This window comes from Octopus bimaculoides, chromosome 3 (genome assembly GCF_001194135.2).
Source record: "Octopus bimaculoides isolate UCB-OBI-ISO-001 chromosome 3, ASM119413v2, whole genome shotgun sequence".
Lineage (NCBI taxonomy): Eukaryota > Metazoa > Mollusca > Cephalopoda > Octopoda > Octopodidae > Octopus > Octopus bimaculoides.
Genome location: NC_068983.1, coordinates 190994 through 200221, shown reverse-complemented (window position 1 = coordinate 200221; position 9228 = coordinate 190994). Strand labels below are relative to the sequence as shown.

Sequence of the window (9228 nt, the reverse complement as noted above, 5' to 3'; positions counted from 1 at the left end):
ATATATATATATATATATATATATACGCAAAGTAATATATATATGCAATATATAAATGTGTGTGTGTGTGTGTGTATATATATATACACACGTAATGTATATATTATTAAATAAAAACTGTATTTGTAAAAATAAATATAGAAAGTGTATTTATGAATATGCAGTGTGTGTGTATATAAATATAAATATACAATGTATAATACGTGTGTATGTATATAAATATACAATGTGTGTGTGTATATATACATATAGTGTGTATAAATCTACAATACGTCTGTACATATAACTATATTTGTGTCTTCCTGTGCTTTCTGATTTAATTTGCAATCATTTCACTTACAAATGGTGTTGAGCAAAGCATGAACATCACTTATTCACCTTGAGTGTCGTACATATGAGTATACTTTGTTCAAAAACTGAAGCCGTCCCAAAGTGACCACCTCTCCCTGCATCCTTGCAAGGACACGTAGAGCGAATAGCAGTGAGAAACATGAATGCCACTACCTCTCGTTTCGCCTTTATTAAAGTAATAATAATCCTTATCACAACACCAGATCGGTGTACAGAATGCTTTTGGGTTTTAGTTGCTACCCATTACGTCTTGAGTTCGAATCCTTCCGAAGTCGACTTTACTTTCCATCCTTCTGGGGGTTGGTAAAATAAAATAAAAGTACCAGTCAAGTATTGGAACTGATGTAACCGCTTAATCTGTGATCTTGTGTCGGTTTGAAATTATTATTATTATTATTATTATGGTTTGGCTCAGGTTCGGTTTTATTCCTGGTAGGATTTATGGATAAATTTTTACAATTACCTATTTATGTGGGTTGCGGGTTCCTACCTGTAACCTTAGGTATTCACAAGTTTTCAGCAGCCTTTGAAATCATTATTATTATTATTATTATTGCCACTTGTTTCAGTGGGTTATATACGATACTGCTGGTGACGTCAGCATTTGGATTGACAGCTTGTGTCAGCTGGTCATTGGAAAAGATCAGACAGGTGTGCGTGTGTGAGTATGCACACACACACACACACACACACACACACACACACACACACACACGTATGTATGTGTGTTGCCGATAGAATTAGACTGCTTTTTATGTTATTAGTTTATTTTTATGTGATTAAGAAAGGCATCAGCATCACACAGTCACATTTCCTATCTCCAATAATGTTCTGCGGCCTACTACCTACCTTTGTTAGAAATCGATAGTTTATACCTGTTGATATAAACTATATCCTGCTAGTGTGTGTGTGTGTGTGGAAGGGTGACAGGACTTCGTATTTGGAGTACAGTTTATTGGTAATCGTGTTGTGAGTAATGACGATGTCAAATGTGAAACGGTCAATCAATAATTATGTGTGTGTGTGTGTGTGTGTTAGTAACTATCCCAAGAAATAAATCATAAAACAACTGACATGTGTGTTTATGCTAAGTCAATAAATGTTCAACTGAGAGAGACAGTTGTTTGAAGTCCATATTATATTCAGACTATTGCAGTTTTACCTGTGCCTAGCTATTTCTCAACAAAAAAAAAAAAAGACAAACAGTCCCCAAGAGATTTTATTGTTTAGTTCCAAAATCATCAATCAACTCTTATTTCCAATGTTATTGTGTGAATGTGTGTTTCAGATGGAGTTCCTCATTAATTAAAACTCAGTAAAATGTTTTCAAATATTAACACATCAAAACTCAAATTGTTGAAATGTTATTTGTTGCTGAAATTTTAATATTTTGATTTCGTAGCTTCCGAAGTAAAAAAATCTTTGAACTTGTATGAGTGAGAGCCACGTTTGTGATGAATCTAAAGAGACACAATATGGGTCTCTGAGGTGAGAGCAGGAGGTTGACATTAATTCATAAAGCTTTATTGATTGTCATTTTGAAGTGAGATAAATTTGTAACTTGTTCCAGGTGGTGAGCGGCAGAGAACAGATATACATGAATAATCCAATGTTAATGATTTTTACATTGTAGACATATTGTACACATTCCAGTGTCTTTCTATTTAACACAACATGTATATACGGCATGAGAAACAGAGAAGAGCAATGGTGCTGAAAGAATCACTGCATGTATTTTAGAAAATCTTATTGATTCTTTGTCGATAGACTGATTAGTAAGGAGAACCCATGCTAGCATGGAAAAGGGATGTAAAATGATGCTGAGGTTTGTAGTGGTGTTAGGGGATAGTTTCCCTGATCTTAATAACATCTCAGATCCATTACCATCATTTAATGTCTGTTCTCCCTGCTGGCATAAGGTGGACAGTTTGACAGGACTCCAGTTGTCTGTTTTGACATGGTTCCTATGGCTGGATACCCTTATGAAAGCCAGCTTTTTTTTTCTGGAGTGTGGACTGGGTGCTTTTAATGTGGCTCCAGCATGGTTGCTTTTACATGACCCCAACACCCATGAGCCTGCAGGACTAGGATCTCTCAGTTGAGAGAAGGATGTAGAAGGCATGTCTGGATGGCCACAGTTTTACTTAGCTTGACATATCTTCTCAAGCACAGCAAACCACCAGGAGTCTCGGTCCCTTGTCATCTCCTCTGTGATGCCCAGTGTCTGAAGGTCCTTTCTTACCACTTTGTCCCACGTCTTCTTGAGTCTACCCTTTCCACATATTCCCTCCACAATTAGAGATTGGCACTTTTTGATGCAGCTGACCTTGTCCATCACATGACCATACCACTACAGTCTTCTCTCTTGCACTCTACATCTGATGCCTCTTACAGTTTTCCTCTTAAATCACTTACACTCTGTCATACATGCACACTGACATTACCCATCCAGCAGAGATTTTGCTGATGGCATTTCTTTCAAGTCTTTGCTTGTCCTCAGTGGTTACAGTCCATGTAGCATGCTGTTCCTAAACAGGCATCATACAATCTGCCTTTCTAAGAGGGAGAGTCCCTTTGTTGCTAACAAAGGTAATAGCTCTCTCAACTTTGCCCAGCCTGTTACTATTCTGGACACTACACTTTCAGAACATCCTCCTTCACTGCTAACTTGGTCACCTTAGTAACAGAAACTGTTTACTACTTCTAAGGATCCCCTTGCACATTCAAAAGATTCTTTTCTTCTGTACATTCTTAGTGTGCACATTTGCTACTCACAGAGATTACTTTCTCTTTTAACCTTCCTGTGATACCACTGCATGGAATTTCTATGAACACCTTTTCTACATATCGAGCAGGGCCATCTCCCAGAAGGGATCAGTGATTTGTCTGTTTTCCTACTTACAAGAACTTTGGTCTTTGCTAAATTAACTCTAAGGCCCTTTGTTTCCAGACCTTGCTTGCACACCTGAATTGCTGGTGACGTGTAAAAAGTTCCCATGCTGATGACGTGTAAAAAGTTCCCATGCTGATGACGTGTAAAAGGTACTCTCTACACTCTTGGAGTGGTTGGCTTTAGGGAAGGGCATCCAGCTTCCCTTCTGGCAACCTGATATAATTCTCTGCTACTACCATTCTTCCAGGCCTGTTTCTTCTCTCTAACAGCCCTCCACCATATCACCCTAAGTCTGGTCTATAGCACTCAGTAAGGAACTTCCAGTTTTCCTCTGTTACATGTCTGTAACTCCTCCCCCTCCTGTGCTTCAATTAGGATGTCTCCAAATCTCTGACTATTCAAAGGATCCTTAAGCTTCTAAATTCTTCTTTTCCAGACTGGTCTGTTTGAATATTTTCAGAAAAAAATGAGGTTTGTGTGGAATAGAGAGTGAGGGTCCAAAGTGAATGTCACGAAATATACCCAAGGATCAGGTGGTGGTGTTTAAGGAGATATCCAGTCAGTGTGAGAGTATATATAGATGTACAACTGTAGAGACACCCAAGTGATGGCGTGAGGGTATATTTATTCTTACAAGCAAGTTAGAGAGAGAGAGAGAGAGAGAGAGAGAGAGTGAAAGAGAATTCAGAAGTTGCAGAAAAGTTGTAAGGCTACCTCTCTTAATATCAAACCTCCGTACTACATATCTTGTGAGTGTCCATAGTTTACACTGAATGCACCAAATGTATCCCCTTCTTTTCAGCAATTCAAGCTCAGCCACATCCCTGTCTTTCCTGACTAAAACTTTTGTCTTATGCTTATTGTGAGGCCACCTGTTTCCAGATTTTGATTCTATATCTGGGATATTTTTTCTAAATTTGGCTTTGAGGCTAATTCTCTTCCTCATTCATTATGCAACAAGTCTTTCTGTAACTTTCATAAAACTTGGCCCAACAATCTGATGCCTCTGCAATTGCCTTCCTCTAGTATGTCTCTCCTTCATCCTTCTATCACTTGATGAGCGAGATATTTTATCCTACAGACATTTTGACCATCTCATCGACTAGCTGCTTTCTTGGCCATCTTATTCTTAATTTTGTTTGGATGTCAACCTACATGGCTTTGTGTCTACTTGTGAAAGATATTTTTCTTATTCAACAACCTCTCATAAGTCTACTTTTATGCCTCTTTCTTTTCAGCTTCAGTGATAGCAAGTTCCATGCCGTACACACCATGCCATGATCGTTTCCATTCTTGTTGTTACTGTCGTGGGTTAAACTAGTCCCAAAATGTTTCACCATTCTTTGTGGTTGTTAGTCATCAAAGAGAGTAAAAGAGTTAACCAGCCACAAAAGGGACCATGTATCCCTCTCCTCGTCAACTCCTTTACACTGTGGACTGGGTACATTTTATGATACCACAGGTACTGGACAGTGTTGTGTGCGGCAGGACTAAAGAGGCTGGCTTCTTTCAACCTTTCAATTCATATTTGGAGTTACTATGCCTCCCCCCTTAGAGGGGTTGTCTGTGATGTAGCTTGATGTTATTTGACATGGTTTGTATGTTAGGATAGCCTGAATGGTCTCTCTTTCCTCCCCATTTAACCATTCCCTGCTATTTTGCTTACATCACCAACCATCTCTCACTCTTTCCATACACATCTTTCTCTCCACCCACATTCTTGCAGCCTACCCACTCGCGTGTCATCCACCTTTCATCCTTGTCCTGTCTTCTGTACCATCCTACTGCCAGTCAGACATATGTATCATTGATCATCCTCTACCATTCACTTCACTCATTCCTATACTATCAATTTCCAATCTTTAGCTGTCATCTACTCTTGATTTTCTTTGTCATCATTTTTAGTCATCTTTTACACTTCCTTATCTTACATCCAATTCATTTATTATTGATCCACCCCACCCCACCCTCTCTGCCTCAATTCTTGTTCATCATTCAGTGTATTTGTTCCTCTAACCCTAACCCATCTCTCACTCTCTCCATTCACCCTTGCTACTTCTATCCCACCACTTTTCCTCTTCTTTTCTCCTTAAGGGCTCACCCTGACATAATGTCCCCACTATCTTTATCTCCCCTTTCCAGCTTCCCACCGATTGCTCTCATCCACTATTCTATAATATGATCAGCCCTGTAGCTCCTTTATAGCAAGAAACCTGTTCCAGACCCTTCCATCATACTTTAACCTCTCATTACCTCACATAAAGTTGCCTCTCTCTCTTTCTCTCTCTCCCCTGTAATCACACTTGTCTGATGGAGATCTTAGTCTTGTGAGCTACATGGGTGACTTCACTCGTGCTGGTGCCACAAAAGGAAGCACCTAGTACACTCTGTGAAGTGGTGGCTATTAGGAAGAGCATCCAGTTGAAGAAACCAGGCCAAACAGACATTGGAGCATGTCTCAGTCCTCTGAACCTTTGGATTCAAACCATTCAACGCATGCCAGCATGGGTTGAATGGTTGTTAATTGATGATGATGCAGTTTGAAACACACATACACACACTCCTTATATACATGTGTGTGTGTGTGTGGGGGGGGGGTATTATCATCATCATCATTAAATGTCCACTTCTCCATACTTGCATGGGTCAGTCAGATGGAATTTGTTGAGTCAGTTTTTCTGCAGCTGGATGTCTTCCCTGTCACCAATCGTCACCTGCTTCCAAGCAAGCTAATATTTCCCCATGACTAGACATATCTTTCGTGAAGGAATGGAAATGAACAACACTGCTTGTATGACCAGGATGCTTGCTTACAACCATCGCATGATGTCAAGACAGGCACACACACTCACACACACATATACATGATGAGCTTCTTTTAGTTTCCATCCACTAAATTTACTCACAATACTTTGGGTAGCCTGAGGCTATAGAAAACACTTCCCCAAGTTGCTGTACAATGGGACTGAACTTGTGGTCTCATGATTGGGAAGCAAGCTTCTTAGCAACACAGCCATTTGTATTTAGAACTATATATATATATATATATATATATATTTATCATCATCATCATCATCATCATCGTTTAACGTCTGTTTTCCATGCTGGCATGGGTTGAACAGTTTGACTGAGGGCTGGCAAGCCAGAAGGCTGCACCAGGCTCTAATCTCATCTGGCAAAGTTTCTACAGCTGGATGCCCTTCCTAATGCCAACCACTCTGAGAGTGTAGTGGGTGCTTTTTATGTGCCACTGGCATGGGAGTCAGTCAGGCAACCCTGTTGTCAATCACGTTTGGATGTAATGTAGAAGAAAAACTCACCTGGATGACCACTATCAAAGGGAGACTTAAGAGAGAAGTCATAGATATATATATTGATAGTCATTTCTTTTTTTTTTTGCCAAATAAACATGCACACTGTATGTTCGTTCTTCACTCGTTTATTACTCTTCTTATTCTAACTGATGTTCATTGTCCGGAAATGTTTTCTCACACATCTGTGACCTCTTCAGTGACACTTTCCATCTTTGTGTGTGCTCTTGCTCCACTTATTCCATTGTTCTTCTATGTGTATCCTTATATGCGCATGCGTTTGCATCTGTGTTTATGTGTGTGTGTGTGTGTGTGTGTGTGTCATTGTTCTTAATAGCTCTACAACCTTCCCCTCAACCTTATCCCCTCCCTCCATTGTTGCTGCTGCTGTCTTAGGACCCGAAATTTGATACAGTTCCTGTATCTCTCTGTGTTTGTGTGCTTGCCTGCACTGCTGCCACCGTGCTGGTTGTTATTGCCATCGTTGTCACTGCTGTTGCTGTTGTCATTCATATTCTTAATATTGTTGTGGCTGTCTGTAAAGTTATTGTGTGTGTGTGTACATGGGTTCACTTCTTGTGTTGTTTGTATTCGTGCCCTTTATATAGATTTTTTATTTATTTATTTTGTATTGATCTCTATTTCTTATATTTATCACAGGTGTGTACATATATGTCTATTGTGTGTGTATTACCCTGTTTGTATCTGTTTTATTTTATTTATTTTTCCCTCTCTTTTCTCCCTTCTGTCTTTAGTTGTCATGTTGTGTGGTGTGGTGGTAGGTGTTATTGTTCCATTCATGTTTTCTATTGAGTCTTGATCTGTCTATTGCTGTGTGTATAGTCTCTGCGATCTACGTGATCTGTCAGTTCTATGCGTCAATAATACCTTAACCGCTATGCTATTAACCAAGCCTCTATGTTCTGCTTGACTATATTGGTAGAGCACTGGTGAGCCTTTCTCTTCTTTGAGCTCTTGCCAGTGTTCACCTGTACGCTCCCCTATGCTACATGCAGCCTCTCCAATGCAACTAGTTGTCATGTTTATGCACTGTCCCTCAGTACATCTTAAACTATACACTATATTCCTAACCTTGCAGTTAACCCATGGGTTCATCCTACATATAATGCAATTGTCCTCTGTACATGGGGGCTCATTGAAGGGATAGGTCCTACAGATCAGGAATTTTATAGGGGCACCAGGCTTTTCTACTACTTTAATCTGTAGATTAGCCTTACTTAATGTTTTTATAAAAAGGTATGCTAGTTTGCTGCCAGGGGTAGCATCATCGAACATGATGCTCTGGTATTTTTTGTTGTCATACCGTAAGTTGGCTTTATCTATCTTATTTCTGGTCCTTTTTGTGCTGTTCTAGGATGTACTCCTGTATAGCGAGCAGATCCCCTTAGCATCACTCTCTATGATGGCTTTGTACTTCGTTCTGGCTCTTTGTATACCCGAATCCTGTCCCTTTAGTTGTAGCCAGAGAACTGCATGTGGTGGATGAAATGTTGTATATGTCTTTCCAATTCTATAGGGTTGCACATGTGAGACACATTCCTCATCACTCTCACCAAGTCAGCTATAAGAATATTGAACTTGGCATTGTCCGCAATAGCTGTGTTCTTGTGGACAAAGTATTTAAAAGCCATGGGTTTGGCATAATGGGAGTGAAGAATCTAGACCTTACTGTTCTTAGTTTCTAATCTTTAGTTTTGGTGTGTGCTGGGATAGTCTCTCGCTTCTATACTCTGGTGGATGGAGTTAGCTATTTGCTGGATGCTCTCCATAGTGTTAGCTTCTAGATCATTAACATTGCCTTCTAGGGGTGCCTTGGCTACTATGTTGATATCATCCTCATAGTGGGGGTCTCCTAATTTCTCTTTAAGTCTCCTATCCCATCATACCAGAAATAGGTTAGCCACATCACCAGCATTACTGACAGTGATGGATGCACCTTCCTCTCGGGCATATTTCTGGCTATCAAACTTCAATATGTGGCCCTTGAGTGCGGTCTTGGTACTCACGCCCACCACGTGTGTGACCATCTTTTTAACCTGATCATCATTTACGGGTTCCATATAGCTCTGGTCCACCTGTTCCATCTCTTATTAGGGGTCTTCTTGGTCATGTTTATCTAAGTAATCATTGTCGCACGTCAATCTCAGGAGGAAGCCCAGTTCTTCTGTGTCAGCACCATGAAACTCCACGTTGCTCTTGCTGATCACCTCCACCCATTTCTCCACAGCAAAATCAACATCAGTGGATGGGTGTAGGAACACCACGTCCATACTGCCTCTTATGCATCCTGTCAGGTCGTAGGCATGGTTGCACTCAGTGATTCTGCTGAGGAAGTCCTCCTTGCTGTCACATCTGGAGACATTTTGATCAGAGGGTGTATGATCATGGAAGTAAGAGATCCGGTAGTTGTTGGCAACATTGGCTCTGCAGGCCGGTCTCGTTGGTGGTCCTGTCATTGGGTCGGTGGTTGTCTTATCTTCCTTGCATAGCTCATACATCATCATCGTCATCGTTTAACGTCCGCTTTCCATGCTAGCATGGGTTAGACGATTTGACTGAGGACTGGTGAAACCATATGGCTACACCAGGCTCATATATACATAACCCATACATATATATATATATATATATATATATATATATATATATATA

At 40.1% G+C, this 9228-nt stretch overlaps 1 protein-coding gene across 5 annotated transcripts in view; it reads left to right on the top strand.

Annotated features, from left to right (window-relative positions):
• The window catches only part of LOC106884461 (islet cell autoantigen 1), a 65680-nt gene that overhangs the window by 978 nt on the left and 55474 nt on the right, over positions 1-9228 (top strand). The gene's annotated exons all lie outside the window — the stretch shown is intronic.